General features: G+C 39.3%; 1 protein-coding gene across 1 annotated transcript in view; it reads right to left on the bottom strand.

Annotated features, from left to right (window-relative positions):
• Nucleotides 1-22,099, bottom strand: part of CTNNAL1 (catenin alpha like 1) — a 59,293-nt gene extending 37,194 nt beyond the window's left edge. The window contains exons 1-2 of the mRNA XM_007449796.1: nt 22,021-22,099; nt 5,311-5,500 (exon numbers count right to left, since the gene is read on the bottom strand). The gene's annotated coding sequence lies outside the window, so the exon portion shown is untranslated. The remainder of the gene's footprint in view (nt 1-5,310; nt 5,501-22,020) is intronic.
• Nucleotides 22,100-22,105: the final 6 nt, after the last annotated feature.

Below are 22,105 nucleotides of genomic sequence, written 5' to 3'. Positions count from 1 at the left end.
CAAAAAAAAAAAAAAAAAAAAAAGTCTCTTCTTCATTGTTGCTATGAAAATCTTTTGATTTCTGTAATAGCAATTATCCATCAATAAAACAATTCAAATATTTCTTGTCCCCCCCCCAAATTAAACCAGACTGTAACTTTTTCCCAAACCTTACTGTTTAAATTTAAAAGTTTAAAAAAATAAACTTTTCATCATCTTGTAATGTTCAAGATCATTTTTAAGTCGTAAATAAGTCTGAGTACATAATGGATTGATTTTCTCACAAAAGCCCTCTTGTCAATATTATTACATACACCCAAGAGGTTAAGGATCTCGAGAAAAATTATCTGAATTTTAATGGACATATCACAAGGTATGACATAATGAGTCAGGATTCAGGAAGATTGGTCTGATAGAAGCATATAAAATGGACTAGAAAGGAGAGATTCAGAGCCAGGCAGCTATTTTAATTATGAGTGTGAAGCAGTAAGGAACTTACTAGGATGACAGCCATAGGAATATAAAAAAGATGATTCGGGAGATACTGAGGGAACAAAATATAAAATTAGGACCTTAACAGTGATAAGAAGGAAAGGAAAAGTGAAAAAAATGGCTTCAAGGTTGTAAACCTAAGTCACTTAAAAAAGTCAGAAGGGCATGGGAAGGGAGATGATAAATTTAGTTTCAGACAATCGGAATTTGAAATGATACAGGAAAACCCAAAAGATAAGCCATTACATATGGAGTGGTTACATATCATGACAACAGCTGAAGTTCTACTAACAGACCAAGTCTGTGGTAGCCAGCCTCCATGATGGCTCCCAATGGTCCCCACCTCCTGGTAGTTTCATCCTTGTGTTCTCTGCTCCCACATGATACCAGGGTTGGTATGGCAGAAGTGACAGTATGCTACACCCAACCTTAGATTGTTAAAGACTCTGAGGTTGCCATCTTGGTTGCTCTCTCTCTCTGAGGGAAGCCATTTACCATGTTGCACGCAGCCACTACTGCAGAGAGGCATACATGGGGAGAATCGGAGGCCTCTGGTCAAGAGCCAGCAAAAATGTGAAGCTTGCCAATAACCAAGAGAGGGAGCTTGAAAGCAGATCCTGCAGTCCAGCCAAACCTGCAGGCCCAGCCAACACCCTGAGTGCAACCTCATGAGAGACGCTGACCCAGAACCAGCTGGTTAAGCTACTCCCTGATTTCTGACCCTCAGAAACTATGTGAGGGAATAAAATGTTTGTGGTTTTAAGTTGCTAAGTTTGGGTTAATATGTTACACAGCAATAGGTAACTAATACAAAGCTTACATAGCAAATATGAAGAGAAAAAAGAGGTTAGAATTAAACTTTAACGTACAGAGAAAGGAGCAAGAGGAAAAGTATCACTTTGTAATAGCAAGAAGTATAAAAATGTTTCCTCTGCACCCCTGGAATATGTTACTTTTTCCAGTAGCTCTCAGTCATCAAAGATATGACATACGAGCTTGCCCATATGGCGTTATTTAACCTTTCCTTTTTCTGACTAAACCCCAGGCATTTAGCCCTAAGTATGCGGGACGGTAACATTTGGTTAGCTCCACCAACGAAGTTAAATGCTTCCTTAACATTATAAAGTTGTTCCAAGTATAGACTGTTCAGAAATTAGTTTCCTGGAAAAGTCACAAAGCTGCCTTACAGTTTCATGGTTGTCATTTTTTAACTTGCTATATGTAACTAGTTAGTGTTATGTCTTAAAGCAAAAACTCAAAGTCGGTCAAATACAAATATTTATTGAGTGCCCACAGAAAATGTAAAACTTGACTAGAAGCCAAGTAAAAAGTAAAAAGTTGCGGGGTGGACAAAATGGGTGGACTCAAAAGGTACAAACTTCCAGTTATAAGCTAAATAAGTCATGGGATGTAATGCACAGCCTGGCAACCATAGTTAATAATACTGTATTGCATATTTGAAAGTTGCTATAGAGTAAATCTTAAGTTCTCACTGCAAGAAAAAAACAATCTTGTAACTATGTGTGAATGTTAACTAGACCTACTGTGGTGATCATTTCACAATATATACAAATATCTAATCATTACATTGTATACCTGAAACTAATATAATGTTGTGTGTCAATTATACCTCAATTAGAAAAAAGTAAAAACACAATGCAAAAGTTCAACACAGGGAAAGAAAAGTTAGAAATAATCATTATAATGACAACTAATATTTATTGAGCACTTTCTATGTGCCAAATGCATACATGCATTATGTCAAAACACTGCTATAAACACTAACAATATCCCCACTTTATAGATTAGGAAACTGAGGTTTAAAAAAGTTTAGTAGCTTGCCCAATATCACACTGCTAGCAAGTGGAAGAGTTGGGATTGACTCCAAAGCCACAGTTCTTTATCACTACTTTACATTATTCCCCTCAAATGAATATTAAATGGTCCAAAGGAGAAAATGACTACTATGAGCTAAGTGGGCTAGAAACATTCCAGGAGTGACTTAAGTCTTAAATTTGTATACGTTAAGAGAAAATAAGGCTTCCATATCCTCCAGGAGGCATCATTCTCATTATATTATCTGAGTGACCGTAAGAGGCAGTTCTCAAGAAGGGAAAGGGCACTTCACATGAGAAGAGACAACAGGCGCAGCCCATGACACCAGACAGCATCCAAAAGACACCTGCATGGAGCTCCTAGGCTTACAGGACTTGCAGGGCAGCACAGTCTACTGGAGCTGGGGTAGGTGTACACATCCTCTTCTCACCTTACACTGAGCACAGTGACATGCTACGAAGCCAATAAGGTGAGGACTCAGGCTGCCCTTTCTTTTAAAAACCCCTACTCTTGCTTTAATTAAGGGTTTGCTTAAGAAACAGTAACATGAAAAACATCTCTACGTCTTCTGTTGAATTGTCCATGGCATTATGTAATAACGTCTCTTGTATAAGTGCCCACACAATTTAGTTCCAGGAAAAAAAGTCACTTTCCTCTTGACAAGCTGGTTTGTTTCCTTTCAACAAACAATGAGAATTATATAACCCCTTCTTTCCCACATTTCTTGTCTTGCTTTCCAGGAAGTACAAAGACAAATTTCATGTTTAATTAGAGTAACAATGTTGGCCAAAGTTTCTAGTATATTTATTTTCATCTCCTATTTTAATGGGTTTATTAAACATATGTTTAATTGTAACTATTTTACATCTCTCTCTCTCTTTTTTTTTTTTGGCTACACCCTACGGCTTGCAGGATCTTAGTTCTCCAACCAGGGATTGCACCCGGGCCACAGCAGTGAAAGCATCGAGTCCTAACCACTGGACTGCCAGGGAATTCCCTTATATCTCTTTTAATATGTAGGTAAAACATAAATTATGAATAGAATAAGGCCATCCCCCTTCCCTACATAAAATCTATTCTATATCTTAGTGATGGCTAGAAACCCAAGAGTCAACTCAGAATCCTCCCTTTGCTTTAGCCAATGACCAAGTTCTATCATTTAATCATCTTACTGAATATTTAGTGTACTCTTTCTGGTTTTTATATCCCTAACACACTGTCTTGGTTCAGCCTGGTTTACTGGAAAAGCTTCCACATTAATCTCTCTGCCTTTAGTCTCAACTCTCTCTCAATCAACCCTCATTTGTTCATTTCCTCCGTATTACCAGAAAGATTTCTAACACAAAATTATTGTCTTTCAGCTGGCCCCAAATTCCTCAGTCTATCAAGTATAGAATAGTACCTGAAGTCATTCATATAGCATTAGGGCCATGTATTGCCTGGTTGGCCCCTCCTCATTACTTGGCCTTATCTCACCCACTCCCTTCCCCCCATGATGACCCTCCAAACATGCCTGCTCCTCTCTCAGGGTTGCCCACCTCAATTAAGAGCACTACCATTTACCCATCAAATCTTGGAGTTATCCATGACCGTTCTTCCCATCACATCCCACATCCAAACTATCAGCAAATCCTACCAGCTCCACCTTTTCAATATAACCAAATGCAACTCCTTTTCACCACCTCAAGTGCTATCACTGGGTCTAAGTCACCATCGTCTATCACCTGAACCACTACAACAGCCTCCTAACTGGTCTCTGATTTCACCCCCATACCTCCTAAAATCTATTCTCCCTACAGCAGCCACCAGGGATCCTTTTAAAATATAAATGAGATTATGTCACCATCCTGCACAAAACCTTCCACTAGCCCCACTGTGACACTTAGAACATGGCCCAAAGTTCCCATCTTCGCCTAGAAAGCCATACCTGTTCTTGCTCTTCCCCTTGCCTGGAATGTCCTTCCCCCAGATATTCATATAGTTGGGGTCCTCACTTTACTGCAGTCTCTGCTTCAGTGTTACTTCCTTAGAGAGATTTCCTGACTCCACCCCCCGATTTCAGTAGTTCTCAACTGGGGGGGCCATTTTGATCCCTCAGAGGACATTTGGCAATGTCAAGACATTTTTGGCTGTCACAATGGGGGAAGAAGGGATTTACAGGCGTCTGATAGGTAGAAGTTAGGGACTGTACAATGCTCGGGGCAGCCCGCACCCCCCACAAAGAATTTTCAAGTCCAAAATGTCAACGGCATCAAAGTCGAAAAACCCTGCCCTCCCTAAAATATACCTCCTTTGGTCTCCTAACCCTTATTCTGCTTTACCATTTTCTCCATGATAACTGTCACCACCTGTCCTTATGCACATATCTATTTATTCATTTGTTTATGGTCTCCCTCACTAGAATGCAAGCTCCACGAGGGCAGACTTTATACTGATTTCTATGTGGCTATATCCCTCTGGTCTAGAAGAATGCCTGGCATGTGGCCAGCACTCAGTAAATATTTATTTAAAGAACAGGTGGATAAATGACACTTTAATAAAGCTGAATTATCTGTATCCGTCAAAACTCCCCAGGTTCTCTCAAACTTCTATGCCACCAGTTATAGACTTGTGAGACATCAGGAAATCTGAAGTCAGATTTGTCTGCTGTAGAGACAGAAACAGGCTTATTTTTATTTCCATTTCCTACATGATGGCAAATAGGCTAATATGCTCCTTGACAGTAGAGTCCACGCCTCACATTCCTTCTATACCTCTTGCATTCAATGGCTGATGGCCAGGATGTTGGGCTTCTACCCTGCCCAGTGAAAGAATTCAATGTTTCAGATTTAGGACTTAATCCAAGAGAAATTCAATATTCCTGGATGCTAATCTAGGGCTTTAATGACCTAGGCATCAGTAATAAAAGGGCTAAAACACAGTACACATCTTTACTCAAAATAAGACAATAATTTGTCATGATATCCAAAGCAATAAAATTGGTATAAATAGGCTTTAACATACCTGCTTGTTTAGCTTCAATACAGGCAATATTTATTTCTTCTTTCAAGTCCCAGTTTTCATTGGCTATAGCTTCCCCTACTTTAACAAATCTTCCAACTGCCAAGTTTACGGCTTGTCCTACACGCTGAATTGCTTGCAGAGTTTTATCAGACTTTTTGGTATTATCTTTATGATTAATAAGTGTGGTGATCTAAAAATAAAAGATAAAAGCAAACTGCTTAAATTTTATCTCAATACTTTTTTTTAAAGCTGTATCAAAATGGCCAAGAAAATTAAGCCCAACATACTACACTAGCCTAATACACTAAATTAATTGATAGTTTTAATGCTTCAACCCAAAGACAATGAGCAAATCATCTTGCAACCCTCCTGAGGACAACATTTCCATTAATAACAATTCTAAGTTTACCTGGGGGCAGTTATCCAGGGCACACAGTTCTATAAGCCCTCCAGATATTTCAACAAATCTTAAAGACAGGAGAAAAGTAGGAGAAGGTGGATCATTACATTCAAAGAATCCACATAAAACCAAAGCACTTCAGGTCTAGATTCCTCTACTGTGACTTGAGCTGCTGTGAGAGTAAAGACAGCATCTTCTTCACCGTGCATTCGACTCCACTGCCTAGCACAGTGTGTAGGTTGTACAAAATGGTACATGAACCATACTTGTTTACACTTTAGAAGGACCACTATAATCTATGTTTTATACTTCTCTCAGTTTTGTTGCAGACTCAAAGTAAACAAAATACCAAGAGCTTTAACACTTGACTCCAGGCCCTGAAATAAAATATAAAAGGTGACAAGTTAAGCTGGTTGAAACAAATACAAATCTCCAAAATGTCCTAGAAAATTAGTACCTGAACTATAGTGACATATAAAAATATTTAAAGAATGTTACATGAAAAATATAAATCCCAAATGGTACATGTCCATCGTGTATAACTTTGAAATGATTTATATAAATATATTAACAAAGACCAGAATAGTGAATTAAGAGAAGAGGAAGGGACTTGCCCTTTGAGTGGCAACTACGTGCCAAGCACTTTATGTGTTATGGTATTAATAATTTAGGGTCAGGAAGGCCTGGGTTTGAGCCTTGGCTCTGCCATTACTAACTAAATGACCTAGGGAAATGTACTTAATCTCTCTAAATTTCCTCATCTATAGTATTATCTTCCAAATTTTGAAAATTTCCTAGAATCTAGGTCCTGAGGATGCATCACTGAACAAGACTAACACAATCCTGCCCTTATTCTGTTTACAGTCTATCAAAATAACAATAATCCAATTGTACAAAATATATTTGTTGCATACCTATCATATGTCAAACAAAATTCTAGGCAATGATGAAACAGCAATGAACAAGAAAGAAAAGGCCCATATTTTCATGGACCTTACATTCTAGTGGGGTGAGGGGAGACACAATAATCACACACATAGGTTAAAAAAAAATTAATGTAAATGCTATGCAAAATACTAAAATAGGACAATGTGATAGAAAGTATCTGTGTAGCTACCTGAGATTAGTTGATCTTCCTTCTATGAAGGAAGTGGGACTGCTGGATCATATGGTAGTTCTATTTTTTTAATTTTTTGAGGAATCTTCATACTCTTTTCCATAGTGGCTGCCCCAACTTACATTCCCACCAACAGTGCACAAGCATTCTCTTTTCTCCACATCCCCACCATCACTTATCTCATTTTAACAGATGTGAGGTAATATCTCATTGTAGTTTTGACTTGCATTTCCCTGGTGATTGGTGATTTTAAGCATTTTTTTCATGTACCTGTTGGCCATCTGTATGTCTTTTGAAAAATGTCTATTCAGTTCCTCTGCTCATTTTTAAATCAGATTGTTTGCTGTACAGAAGCTTTTTAGACTGATGTAGTCCAACTTGTCCATTTTTGCTTTTGTTACTTGTGCTTTTGATGTCATATCCCAAAATCATTGCCAAGACCAATGTCAAGGAGATTTTTTTCCCTATGTTTTTGTCTAGGAGTTTTATGGCTTCGGGTCTTACACTTAAGTCTTTAATCCATTTCAAGTTAATTTTTGTGAGTGGTATAAGATAAGGGTCCCATTTCATTCTTTTACATGTGATTATCCAGTTTTCCCAAATCATTTATTGAAGAAGCTATCCCTTACCCATTGAGTATTCTTGGCTCCCTTGTCAAATGTAAGTTTACTATGTATGCATGGGCTCTGGATTTTGTTCCAGTGGATCATGTGTCTATTTTAATGCCGGTCCCATACTGTTTAATTACTATAGCTTTGTAGTATAGTTTGAAATCAGGAAGTGTGATGCCTCCAGCTTTTTTCCTGTTTCTCAGGATGCCTTGGCTAGTTGGGGTCTTGGTGTTTCCATACAAATTTCAGGATTGTTTTTCTATTTCTGTTAAAAATGCCATTGCAATTTTGATAGGAATCGCACTGAAACTATAGATAGCTTTGGGTAGTATGGACATTTTAATACTAATTCTCCTGAGCTATGAACATGGCTTATCTTTCCATTTACTTGTGTCTTCTTCAATTTCTTTCATCAAAGTTTTAGAGTGTTCAGTGTACTGATCTTTCACCTCCTTGGTTAAATTTATTCTTAAGTATTTTATCATTTTTGATGCTACTGTAAATGGTACCATTTTATTTCTTTTTCAGATATTTTGTTTTTAGTGTATAGAAACACAACACCAATTTCTGCATGTTGATTTTTTTATCCTGCAACTTTTGGAATTTGTTTATTAGTTCTGACAGTTTTTTGGAGGAGTCTTTAGGATTTCCTTATATATAAGATCATGTTATCTGCAAATGGAGATAACTTTACTTCTTCCTTTCTGACTTTGATGTCTTTTGTGCCTTTTTGTTGCCTGACTGCTCTGGCTAACACTTCCAGTACTATACTGAATAGGAGTGGTGAGTTTGGACACCCTTGTCTTGTTCCTGACATTAGAGAAAAAGCTTTCAACATTTCACTGTTGAGAATGATGTTAGCTGTGAGCTTATAATATATGGCCTTTATTATGTTGAGGTACATTCTTTATATACTCAATCATGAAAGAATGTTAAATTTTGTCAGATGCTTTTTCTGCACGTACTGTGATGATTATATAATTTTTCCTTCATTTTATTAATGTGGTGTATCACATTTATTGATTTGCATATATTGAACCATCCTTGCAACACAGGGATAAATCCCACTTGATCATGGTGCATGATCCATTTAATGTGCTACTGAATTCAGTTTGCTAGTATTTTGTTAATAATTTTTGCATCTGTATTCATCAGGGATATTGGCCTATAGTTTTTTGCTGTTGTTGATTTGGTTTGGTTTTTTCCCTTATAGTGTCCTTATCTGGCTTTGGTATCAGGATAATGCTGGCAGAGACCACACTTTTAAGTACTACATTATAATGCCCCACAAAATCCCAATGAAATAGGTACTAATATCATCCCCATTTCACAGATGAGAAAACTAGACAGCATGGAGAGTAAGGAAATTAGACATCAAGAAGAGTAGGAGATTTAAGATTTAAATCCAGATACTCTGACTCAAGAGCCTAGCCTCTTCACCACTTAGCCAACCTGACTTCCCTGCCTCTGACTTCTCAACTGACAAGAGAATTAAAGAAAATGATGTGGTATCATATTTAACATAGTACCCAGTTTAAGTACTCAGAGGCATATTATCATTAGCTCTCTTATTTAATCCTTACATACTATTCAAGATAAGAAAACTGAGGCTGAGTGAAATTAAGTACTTGGCTTACACAGTTAAGAAGCGGCCTAGTTTAGAATTTGAACCCAGGTTTATCTGACACCAAAGTCCACCTCATACTCTTTCATTTAGTGGAGCTTTTCAATCTTCCTGGGTTTTCTGAGTGTTTTTGTTCTTGAAGGGAAAAATACTTTCTTCAAGATAAAATATTACCTAAAATTACTAGGTAGTCCATCAAAGAAGTGTTTCTATGGTTGAATTTTGAGGATAACCTTGGGTTATGGAAAGCAGGGAAACAAATATGAATACTATGAGCACCAGCTTAGTCCTTCTCCACACCTGATACATCCTAGGGAACTCTTAGTATCACGTGGAGAACAGAGAACTTGACCACCACTGACTGTTCAAAACAACCATGTTGGAAGAAACTCTGGAGAAAAGAAGTTTAAGTTGTTTTTATTAAATCCTTTATAAATTTAGACTTTTCAATTGTAAAGAAAAGATCCTGCAATTAGGCTAAAATACCAACTATTGTTCAGTTCTGAAACACACATTCTGCTTTCACTACAAGCATCCTCCCCAGTGCATAATTAGGTGTGGCTATCTTCCTTTTACTCAAAGCACTCTGCAAAATATTCAGTCCAAATACAGGTATGCATTTCAAATTGAATTTGGAGGAGCCAAGTCAATTTATAAAATTTCTTATTAAAAGGTCTATGTATGGGACTCCCCTGGTGGCGCAGTGGCTAAGAATCCGCCTGCCAATGCAGGGGACACAGGTTCAAGCCCTGGTCCGGCTTGACCACAACAACTGAGCCTACGCTCTAAAGCCCTCAAGCCACAACTACTGAGCCCACGTGCCACAACTACTGAAGCCCGTGCACCTAGAGCCCGTGCTCTGCAACAAGAGAAGCCACCACAATGAAAAGCTCGCGTGCCACAACAAGGAGTAGCCCCTGCTCACCGCAACTAGAGAAAGCCCGCACGCAGCAATGAAGACCCAACACAGCCAAAAATAAATAAATAAAATAAATAAATTTATACACAGAAAAAGGTCTATATATGTCCTAAAATTATTTTCAAACTTTTTAAAAGGGAGATCCAAAAAGTTATACATGTTGATTGTTTTTAAAAACGGGAAGGGGTAATATAGGAAAGCCCTAAGAAATAAAAGTGGACCATAATCCCACTACCTTGTGAGCAACTTGGCATAATTCTTTTCAGTCTTGCTTTCTACATAGACATACTTAAACACAGTTTAACAAAAGTGAGACCAAACTTCCATTTCCTTATCAAGCAAAAAATAAAACTAGTTAACATTTAACATTAAGCACAACAGCAAACGCTATCTGATGTGCTTTACACGTACTGATTCAATCAATGCTTACATCTCTGTGAGGTAGATACTGTTACTACCCTCATCTTACAGATTAAAAACCTGAAATTTGAAAAGGTTAAGAATTTTCCCAAGGTCACAAAGGCAGTAAGTTGCCTCTCAGTCGCTACACAGCCTCTTTCCTCCCAGGATTACATTAAGAATCAGGGGAGGCGTGGCAAGTCCCACGGCTGAGTGCTCCCAGAGCTGGGGCCTGCTCCGCACATACGCCTGAAGGAACTGCAGGGGCCATGGGCATAGGCAGAGAAGCTTGCAGGATCTTGCTTCCCAGGCCGGAGGTTGGGCCCGAGCTCCTATGGTGGGGGCTCCGAATCCAAACCGCTGGACTAACAGAGAACCTCAGAGCCCAGGGAATGTCAATCTGAGTGAAGCCTCCCAGAGGTCCTCATCTCAGCACCAAGACCCAGCTCAATCTAACTGTCTGCAAACTCCAGTGCTGGCTGTCTCAGGCCAAACAACCAGTAAGACAGGAACACAGCACCACCCATCAAAAAAAAAAAAAGAAACAAAAAAAAAAATATGTTACAGACAAAGGAGCAAGGTACAAACCTACGAGACCAAATAAATGAAGATGAAATAGGGAACCTACCTGAAAAAGTATTCAGAGTAATGATAATAAAGATGATCCAAAATCTTGGAAACAGAATGGAGAAAATACAAGAAACATTTAACAAGTATCTAAAAGCACTAAAGAGCAAACAATGATGAACAACACAATTACTGAAATTAAAAATATTCTAGAAGGAATAAATAGCAGAATAACTAGGGCAGAAGAACAGATAAGTGAGCTGGAAGATAAAATGGTTGAAATAACTGCCAGGGAGCAGAATAAAGAAGAAAGAATGAAAAGAATTGAGGACAGTCTCAGAGACATTTGAGACAACAATAAATGTACCAACATTAGAATTACAGGGGTCCCAGAAGAAGAAGAGAGGGCTTCCCTGGTGGCGCAGTGGTTGAGAGTCCACCTGCCGATGCAGGGGACGTGGGTTCGTGCACGGGTCCGGGAAGATCCCACATGCCATGGAGCGGCTAGGCCCGTGAGCCATGGCCGCTGAGCCTGTGCGTCCAGAGCCTGTGCTCCGCAATGGGTGAGGCCACAACAGTGAGAGACCCGCATAACGCAAAAAAAAAAAAAGAAGAAGAGAAAAAGAAAGGGTCTGAGAAAATATCTGAAGAGATTATAGTCAAAAACTTCCCTAACATGGGAAAGGAAATAGTAAATCAAGTCCAGGAAGCACAGAGAGTCCAATACAGGATAAATGCACAGAGAAACACACCAAGACACATATTAATCAAACTATCAAAAATTAAATACAAAGAAAAAATATCAAAAGCAGCAAGGGAAAAGAAACAAATAACATACAAGGGAATCCCCATAAGGTTATCAGCTGATTTTTCAGCATGAACTCTGTAAACCAGAAGGGATGACAGGACATATTTAAAGGGATGAAAGGGAAAAACCTACAACCAAGATTACTCTACCCAGCAAGGATCTCATTCAGATTCGATCGAGAAATTAAAACCTTTACAGACAAGCAAAAGTTAAGAGAATTCAGCAACACCAAACCAGCTTTACAACAAATGTTAAAGGAACTTCTCTAGCCAGGAAACACAAGAGAAGGAAAAGACCTACAAAAACAAACCCGAAACAATTAAGAAAATGGTAACAGGAACATACATATCGATAATTACCTTAAATGTAAATGGATTAAATGCTCCAACCAAAAGACACAGACTGGCTGAATGGATACAAAAACAATACCCGGACATATGCTGTTTACAAGAGACCCACTTCAGACCTAGGGACACATACAGACTGAAAGTGAGGGGATGGAAAGATATTCCATGCAAATGGAAATCGAAAGAAAGCTGGAATAGCAATTCTCATATCAGACAAAATAGACTTTAAAATAAAGACTATTACAAGAGACAAAGAAGGACGCTACATAATGATCAAGGGATCAATCCAAGAAGAAGATAAAACAACTGTAAATATTTATGCACCCAACACAGGAGTACCTCAATACATAAGGCAAATGCTAACAGCCATAAAAGGGGAAATTGACAGTAACACAACAAAAGTAGGGGACTTTAACACTCCACTTTCACCAATGGCCATATCATCCAAAATGAAAATAAATAAGGAAACACAAGCTTAAATGACACATTAAACAAGATGGACTCAATTGATATTTATAGGACATTCCAACCAAAAGAAACAGAATATACTTTCTTCTGAAGTGCTCATGGAACATTCTCCAGGACAGACCATATTTTGGGTCACAAATCAAGCCTTGGTAAATTTAAGAAAACTGAAATCGTATCAAGTATCTTTTCTGACCACAACGCTATGAGACTAGGTATCAACTACAGGAAAAAATCTGTAGAAAATACAAATACATGAAGGCTAAACAATAGGCTACTAAATAACCAAGAGACCACTGAAGAAATCAAAGAGGAAATCAAAACAATACCTAGAAACAAATGACAATGAAAACACGACAACCCAAAACCTATGGGACGCAGTAAAAGCAGTTCTAAGCGGGAAGTACAATCCTACCTCAAGAAACAAGAAACATCTCAAATAAACAACCTAATCTTACACCTAAAGCATTAGATAAAGAAGAACCAAAAAAAAAACCAAAGTTAGCAGAAGGGAAGAAATCATAAAGATCATATCAGAAATAAGTGAAAAAGAAATGAAAGAAACAATAGCAAATATCAATAAAACTAAAAGCTGGTTCTTTGAGGAGATAAACAAGATTGATAAACCATTAGCCAGACTAATCAAGAAAAAAAGGGAGAAGACTCAAATCAACAGAATTAGAAAAGAAAAAGAAGTAACAACTGACACTACAGAAATACAAAGGATCATGAGAGATTACTACAAGCAACTATATGCCAATAAAATGGACAACCGGGAAGAAATGGACAAATTCTTAGAAAAACACAACCTTCCGAGACTGAACCAGGAAGAAATAGAAAATATAAACAGACCAATCACAAGCACTGAAATTGAAACTGATTAAAAATCTTCCTACAAACAAAAGCCCAAGACGAGATGGCTTCACAGGCAAATTCTATCAAACATTTACAGAAGAGCTAACACCTATCCTTCTAAAACTCTTCCAAAATATAGCAGAGGAAGATGGAGAAAACTATAAGACATTGATGAAAGAAGTTAAAGATGATACAAACAGATGGAGAGATATACCATGTTCTTGGATTGGAAGAATCAACATAGTGAAAATGACCATATTACCCAAAGCAATCTACAGATTCAATGCAATCCCCATCAAACTACCAATGGCATTTTTCACAGAACTAGAACAAAAAATTGCACAATTTGTATGGAAACACAAAAGACCCCGAAGAGCCAAAGCAATCTTTTTTGCGGTACGTGGGTCTCTCACTGTTGTGGCCTCTCCTGTTGTGGAGCACAGGCTCCGGACGCACAGGCTCATCGGCCATGGCTCACGGGCCCAGCCGCGGTGGGATCCTCCCGGACCAGGGCACAAACCCATGTCCCCTGCATTGGCAGGCGGACTCTCAACCACTGCGCCACCAGGGAAGCCCCGCCAAAGCAATCTTGAGAAAGAAAAACGGAGCTGGAGGAATTCAGACTATACTACAAAGCTACAGTAATCAAGACAGTATAGTACTGGCACAAAAACAGAAATATAGATCAATGGAACAGGATAGAAAACCCAGAGATAAACCCAGGCACATATGGTCACCTTATGTTTGATAAAGGAGGCAAGAATATACAATGGAGAAAAGACAGACTCTTCAGTAAGTGGTGCTGGGAAAACTGGACAGCTACATGTAAAAGAATGAAATTAGAACACTTCCTAACACCATACACAAAAATAAACTCAAAATGAATTAAAGACCTAAATGTAAGGCCAGACACTATCAAACTCTTAGAGCAAAACATAGGCAGAACACTCTAGGACAAAAATCACAGCAAGATCCAGTTTGACTCACCTCCTAGAGAAATGGAAATAAAAACAAAAATAAACAAATGGGACCTAATGAAACTTCAAAGTTTTTGCACAGCAAAGGAAACCATAAACAAGACCAGAAAACAACCCTCAGAATGGGAGAAAATATTTGCAAATGAAGCAACTGACAAAGGATTAACCTCCAAAATTTACAAGCAGCTCATGCAGCTCAATAACGAAAAAACAAACCACCCAATCCAAAAATGGGCAGAAGACCTTAATAGACATTTCTCCAAAGAAGATATACAGATTGCCAAGAAACACATGAAAGAATGCTCAACATCATTAATCAGTAGAGAAATGCAAATCAAAACTACAATGAGATATCATCTCACACCGGTCCGAATGGCCATGATCAAAAAATCTAGAAACAATAAATGCTGGAGAGGGTGTGGAGAAAAGGGAACTCCCTTGCACTGTTGGTGGGAAGGTAAATTGATATAGCCACTATGGAGAACGGTATGGAGTTTCCTTAAAAAGCTAAAAATAGAACTATCATATGACCCAGCAATCCCACTACTGGGCATATACCCTGAGAAAACCATAATTCAAAAACAGTCATGTACCACAATGTTCATTGCAGCTCTATTTACAATAGCCAGGACATGGAAGCAACCTAAGTGCCCATCAACAGATGAATGGATAAAGAAGATGTGACACATATATACAATGGGATATTACTCAGCCATAAAAAGAAACGAAACTGAGTTTTTTGCAGTGAGTTGGATGGACCCAGAGTCTGTCATATAGAGTGAAGTAAGTCAGAAAGGGAAAAACAAATACCGTATGCTAACACATATATATGGAATCTTTAAAAAAAAAATGGTTCTGATGAACCTAGGGGCAGGACAGGAATAAAGGCACAGACATAGAGAATGGACTTGAGGATATGGGGAGGGGGAAGGGTAAGCTGGGACGAAGTAAGAGAGTGGCACTGACATACATACACTACCAAATGTAAAACAGACAGCTAGTGGGAAGCAGAGGCATAGCACAGGGAGATCAGCTCGGTGCTTTGTGACCACCTAGAGGGGTGGGATAGGGAGGGTGGGAGGGAGACGCAAGAGGGAGGGGATATGGGGATATATGTATGCATATAGCTGATTCACTCTGTTATACAGCAGAAACTAACACAACATTGTAAAGCAATTATACTCCAATAAAGACGTTAAAAAAAAAATCAGGAGACAGACAGCTGGTAAAATTGCCTTGAATGTGCCTAATAAAATTTTAGCTATTATTCTGCAAAAATAGGAGGCATATTAAATTGGGAGTCACAACCTAGAGTTGCCCTAACACCAGAGTGTAGAGAATGTCTGAATGAACTGGAAAAGAGGGCAGAGAAGGTATCCCATGGGGAAGAAAGAGGATCTGATATATTGAAGAACTCTCCTGTGGAATAAAAGAGTAAGAACCTGGACCTACTTGATACCTTCTAACAAAGGGTGTCAAGAAGTTCTCATCGCCAACAAAGTATAGCCTAGCAGTTAAGAGCATGAATTCTGGCGTCACTCTGCCTGGGTTTGAGTTCTGGCTCTGTCATATGATTATACAGCAAGTTATCTAAACTTTCTGTGACTCAGTGTTCTCATCTGTAAAAACAGGAGTAATAATAGTACCTATCTCATAAGGTCATTGTGGAGAATAAATTATTATATGTAAATAAAGTACTTAGAATAGTGTCTGGTATTTAGTAAGCATTACATAATGATTAGATATTGCCCTTTTCACATTTCTAGAATCTCTGTTCTTTCCTCAAGTTTGTGATGTTATTCTTATTTTCTAGAATAACTGACAGTAATCTCTTGATTGAAATGGATTATCTTAGTTTACTTATTTTGTGGGAAGATAAGAAAGCAAGTGAAGACCCAGGGAGAAAAAAAAAAAAAAGGTAGGCCAGATAGAAGAACAAAGCTTTAATTCCCTGGGACCTGAAAAACAAGGGAGTCAGCCCAGGACAGAGAAGTTCATCCCCGGGCTTAACTCATTAGTAAATTCTCAAAATTATTAGATAGAAAAATCAGCTAATCAGCTATAGCAACCAGTATAGAAGAAAACACACCAAATCATGAGGAGGTCTTTAAAAGCAAGAAAAAGGGCACTTTCACTCTCTTTATACACTATTTATGTGTTTTTCCTTTGCAATTAAAAACACATATATTCACATACACAAATCAGCAGAGTCCCATATGTATTCATCTCCAACTTAGTGAGACAAAGATCCTAAGAAGCTTCCAGGACAACGCAGAGAGAAATGGGAAGACAGGGGAGCTACCCTGGAGATTAATTAAAGGGTCTGTATAACGGTGAGTGAAGTAAATCTATTACAGACAGGAAAAGACTAGTGGGTGGTAGAATAACATTCCACACCAGGGTGGAGCCGTGTGGCAGATATCCCTCTTCCCTTCCTTGGATAAAAGCATTGTAAGACTGGGAGTGGGAATTTTGACAGGAAGAATAAAGTGATTATTAAAGAAGGTGGGGAGCTGCTCTGTAGAAAATGTGCTTGCGACTTAGCCCAGGGCTTTTAAAAAATCATCTGAATTAGGAAATATACAACAAATGAGTGTATAGAACATGTATGCATACCATTTAAAGAAATGAAAGGAAGACATAACAAACCTACCACCAAGCTTAAGAAAACATTAGCAGCACCTCTGACAACCCATGCGCCCTGGGGGCCCCTCCCTTTCTACATCACCCCCTCATCCCCCGCCCCAGAGGAAACCACTGCTCTGATTTTGTGCTCATCATTCCCTTATTATAACTATTGCACATGTTATATCCTTAAATGATGTATGGTTTTGTTTTGCCTGTTTTGAACCTTTAATTTTTTTCCTTAACATTATGCTTTTGAGATTCATCTATATTGATAATTATAGCTATGGTTTATTCATTTCACTGCTGCATAGTATCTCGTATGAACTTAGCACATTTTCTTTAAACATCCTACTGCTAAAAGACATTTGGGTAATTTCCAGTTTGGAGCCATTAGAAGTAAAAAGACTATCAACATTCCAATCTATGTCTCTAATACACGTGCAGGATTTTCTCTAGGGGTATGGATTTAACAGTGAAATTCCTGGGCCTTAGGTAATACCCACCTTGAACTTTATTACATCAAACTGTTTTCCAAAACTGTTGTACTATTGACATTTCCATCAACTCCACATTCCTCACCAACACTTGTTCTCACTGCAGCTTTAACTTGTACTTCACTGACTTCTAATAAAGTTGAGCATCTTTTCACACATCTTTTAGACATCTGTTTCCTTTTCTACAAGATGAGTATTCATTTTACCAATTTTTAATGGGTAATCTTATTTTTGATTCATTGGACTCCTTTATTTATCCTGGGTGCTACCAATCATTTGTTGGTTATTTGTGTTGCAATCATATTCTCCCACTTTAAGGCTTATCCTTTCAACTTTGATGAACAAAGATTCTCTTTTTTTTAATTTATTATATTTTTACTTTTGGTTGCATTGGGTCTTTGTTGCGGTGCGCGGGCTTCTCATTGTGGTGGCTTCTCTTGTTGTGGCACACGGGTTTAGGTGCTCCGCGGCATGTGGGATCTTCCCAGACCAGGGGTCAAACCAGTGTCCTCTGCATTGGCAGGCAGATTCTTAACCACTGTGCCACCAGGGAAGTCCAATTCTCCATTTTAATGGAGCAAATGCATTAATTTTTGCTTAGGGTTTATACTTTCAGTGTATTAAGAAATCTTTTCCCACCGTGAGGTGGTGAAGATATTGCCCAATTTTTTTCCCTAAAAGTGTTTTAAGTTTTTTACTTTCATATTGATATTTTTAATCCATTTGGAATTGGGATTCAATATCATGTGTTTCTATTCAGATAACCAATTGTTCCCATTTTTTAAAAAGTTCTTCCTTTCCCCACTGACGAGCAGTGCCAATTCTGTGAATTATCAAGTTTCCGTATACGTGTGGATCTGTTTCTAGATTCTCTATTCTGTTTCACTAGTCTATTTGTCCATCTCTGTTCTTAAACCCACATTGTCTTAATCACTCTAGCTTTATAATAAGACTTGAAATCTGGTAGAGCAAGTCCACCCACCTTGTCTCTCTTCTGACTATTCTTGGCTATTTGCTCTTTCATACAAATTTTAGAATTAGTTTTATCAAATTCTACTAAAAAAAATCCTGTTGAAATTTTCATTGGAATTGCATTAAATTTATATATCAATAGGGAAAATTGATATGTAAATAATATCAAGTCAATCTAGCCAGGAACATGGTACTTTTCTCCCATTTATTTAGCTCTACTTTGGCTTTCCATAAAATTTTAAAATTTTCTTCATGAAGTTTGGCCTCTCTTTTGCTATACACATATATACACATATTTCGCTGTCATTTTTATTCTAACTGGTATCATGTTTTAGGCCGACTTTTCTGTTTGTTATTAATGTAGAAAGAAAAGCAGTTGACTTTAGAAGCCTACATTCAATGAACTTACTAAACTTCCTTTTATAATTTATTTGTAGACTCCCATTTTCTATGTAGATAATTATATTTTGATTTTTTCCTTTCCTACTTTTATACCTTTCGCTTCTTGTCTTGTTGCACTGGTTACGATTTACAGTACACTTGAATAGAAGCTATGAGAGCAGATATCCCTCCTCTTGTTTCTAGTTTAAAGGAAATGTTTATTTTAAATTTGACTTGTTGCTGTGATGTTAACTATAGGTTTTCTGTAGGTACTCTTTATCAGGTTAAGGAAGTTTTCTTCTATTACTAGTTTACTATGTGCTCCTTATCATGATTAGAAGTTGAATTTAACTGAAGCTATTGTACGTCTATTACTAAGAACATGTATCTCTTCTAATATGTAAATGCAGAAAATTGTATATATATATTTGTCTAATACTGATGCTGCATTCCTAGAATAAAGCCATTGAACCCAGAACTTTTTACCTGGAGAGTCAGAAGAGGTTAAATGACATCAGAGTAGAAACTCTGCTTAAAACTGACTAAGCTGTACAAAGCTAGCCCTACTTGTTCACCTCAAGACCCTATCTCCTCTATGGCATTGTTGCTGACTCACCCACACCTGCTCTGAGCTCTTAGAGCATTTACTGCGGATGATGTTCATCTGACACTTGCCATGTGCTATTCAGTACCTGCCCTGTCTCCCAACTAGAATACAAGTCCCACAAAGAGTAGCAGCTAGAAAGCTTACAACAAATGCTTGCCTGAAAAGCTTAAACTTATTCTTGTGGATATGGTGGTAAAACATGAGTTGGATAATAATGCAGTATCCTTAGAAAATAAGACTCCTGGACATGAGTTTTCTAGAGAGCTGCACTTTAATCCACTAACGCTCACTAAAACTTAAAAATCATTCTAAACTGTATTTCACACTTAACTGCTTTGTGAGTGTTCTGACCATGCTTTATATATTTCTTGATTTTAAGCATAAGTTAACTTTTTTGTTGTTGAGTACAGTTAATCATTAGGAGTATCAGTTATAATAATGCTAAAGATACAGCTGTGGACACATACTGTGTAGAATGCAGAACCTCAGCTATGGCCCTGAATGAGTATTTAACAGGGAAGGAAAAGAAAAAAAAAGCTGGCATTTTCCCCCTTTGGCATTGACATCTAGTTACCTCTCGGCAGCCAATTCACGTTTCCTCCTCCACTCTCCTACTCTCTCCACCCTCTCTTACCCCAGAATTACACAATGCAGAACTCTAGGATACATTTTTAACAGTGATACTGTGAAAAGTTACCATTTGTCCAGATTACAACAACCTTCCAGCTTGTTTTTCCACTGTGGACTCTCTTCTCTGTACCTACTACTGGCTGACCTCATCACTGCCCCTAATCTCTAGGGAGAACAAATATGGTGTAGCTAACAGCACAGACTCTGGGACCAGGCTGCCTGGATTCAAACTCCAGTTCGACATTTACAGGTGAAAGTCCCACTACAAGTCACTTAACCTCATTATTCCTCAGTTTCCTCATTCATATAATGAGAATAAACATATCTCTACCTCATAAGATTGTTATGAGAATTAAATGAATTAATATGTATAAAGTGCTTAGAACACAGCCTAGCTCATAGTAAGCATTATATCTGGATTGTTAAAAAAAGAAAAATGGATAAAATACCACTCTCTTAACTCTCTCTCTTAAAACTACTCCAGTATTTTTCATTTTGTGTTGTGGTTGTGTTGGTGGTGGTAGTGGTATTCTTTTGTGGGAGGGGCAGTGCAGACCTCACTAACTGATCCTCAACTCATCCCACCTGTCAGTGCTTCTTTCAGACCTGGAAGGGGAGGGGGATGGGGAGTGTCAAGGTTATTCATTTTAGCCAGGCTAAAATGAGCACAGGTGAAGAAAATGGGGCTGTTTATTTAATCAGCATAACAGGAATCTAGGGACATGTACGACTGCTGTTTTCAAATATCTGCAGGGCTGGGATGGAGAACAGATACCACTGGAAATTCTATGGAATAGCTACAGGCTCCCCATCACTGAGCATGTTTAAGCCGGGGACTGGTGACCACGTGTCAAGGATGCTTTAAGAATTTTTAAATTTAGCACCAGATAACCTTTAAGATTCCTTCTACCTGTAAAATCTTGGCAATGCTAACGTGAAGCATCAAGATGTTAACAGTCTAGTTGTGAGTCACACATCCAACGAGCTCCTGAAGGCACAGAATTCTTCACTCCCCACAGAGCTTAGCACATCACAACAGATCTAGGTGAGGAATTCCAGCCCGGAGGCTGCGTAAACTCGGCTCACAGTAACAAAAACTTCTCTAAAGCTACACGCATCAATTAGCTGATTCCAGACTTCTGCTGGGACCAATAAATTCAATAAAGCATACATTCCCAAATGGGATTTGGCAAAAAGATGTGTACCCGAATTAACTATCAGACGGTCCTTCACTTCACCCTTCCGAGGACGGACAAAAGCCAACTGAAGTGAGCAGACAGGTTATGGGGAAGGGGCCGGGTGGCCCGGGGTGACCGGGCGACTGGCGAGCCGACTCACACTCCCGGGAAAGGGACAAAGGCCTAGGGGAGAGGAGAGCACGCTGGACTTGGAGGCCGGCAGCAACGCCCCAGCCAGACTGGCCACAGTCCGGGTTTGGACTGGAGGTGCAGAGCTGTGCGGGCAGTGGGTTAAAGAGCGGCAGCGAGGAGGGCCCCTAAGCTCCAACGGAGCCCCCGCGGGGGTCCCCTCTGTCCCCGGGGAGCTGGCCTCGGGGAGCCGGGGGCCACCGGAGCCTTAGCCCCGAGGAGGATCCTGTGGGGAGGCAGGGCGGCGCACCTGTGGCCGGCACTCAGGTCCGCACGGGGCTCCCCGCCCCGCAGCCTCCGCTGCTGCTCAGCCCACTTAGCCCCGCAGCCGGATTTCGGATGGTCCCGACTGCCGCCTCCTCAACCAAGGCCAGTCCTCAAGCCCCAGACAGGCGGTCCGACACTGACGCCGCAGTCCTGGCGCGGAATGTGGGGCAGCGGCTGCCTCCCGCCTGGCCCGGCCCCTGCAGCGAGAGCGACCGCCGCCATCGCGGGCCGCGGCCGGAGGGAGACGCAGGGGCCGCGCGCGCGCGCCGCTTTACCTGAGAAACCAGCGGGACCAGCGTCTGCTCCACTGAGCGAGTTTTGATCTCGAGTCCGGAGTCGAAGGCGAGGCCAAACGGGCCG

The sequence above is a fragment of the Lipotes vexillifer genome, unplaced genomic scaffold (genome assembly GCF_000442215.2).
Source record: "Lipotes vexillifer unplaced genomic scaffold, Lipotes_vexillifer_v1.1 scaffold230, whole genome shotgun sequence".
In the NCBI taxonomy this organism is placed as follows: Eukaryota; Metazoa; Chordata; class Mammalia; order Artiodactyla; family Lipotidae; genus Lipotes; species Lipotes vexillifer.
Note: the sequence above shows the minus strand (reverse complement) of the source record. Positions and strands in the feature narration are given on the sequence as shown.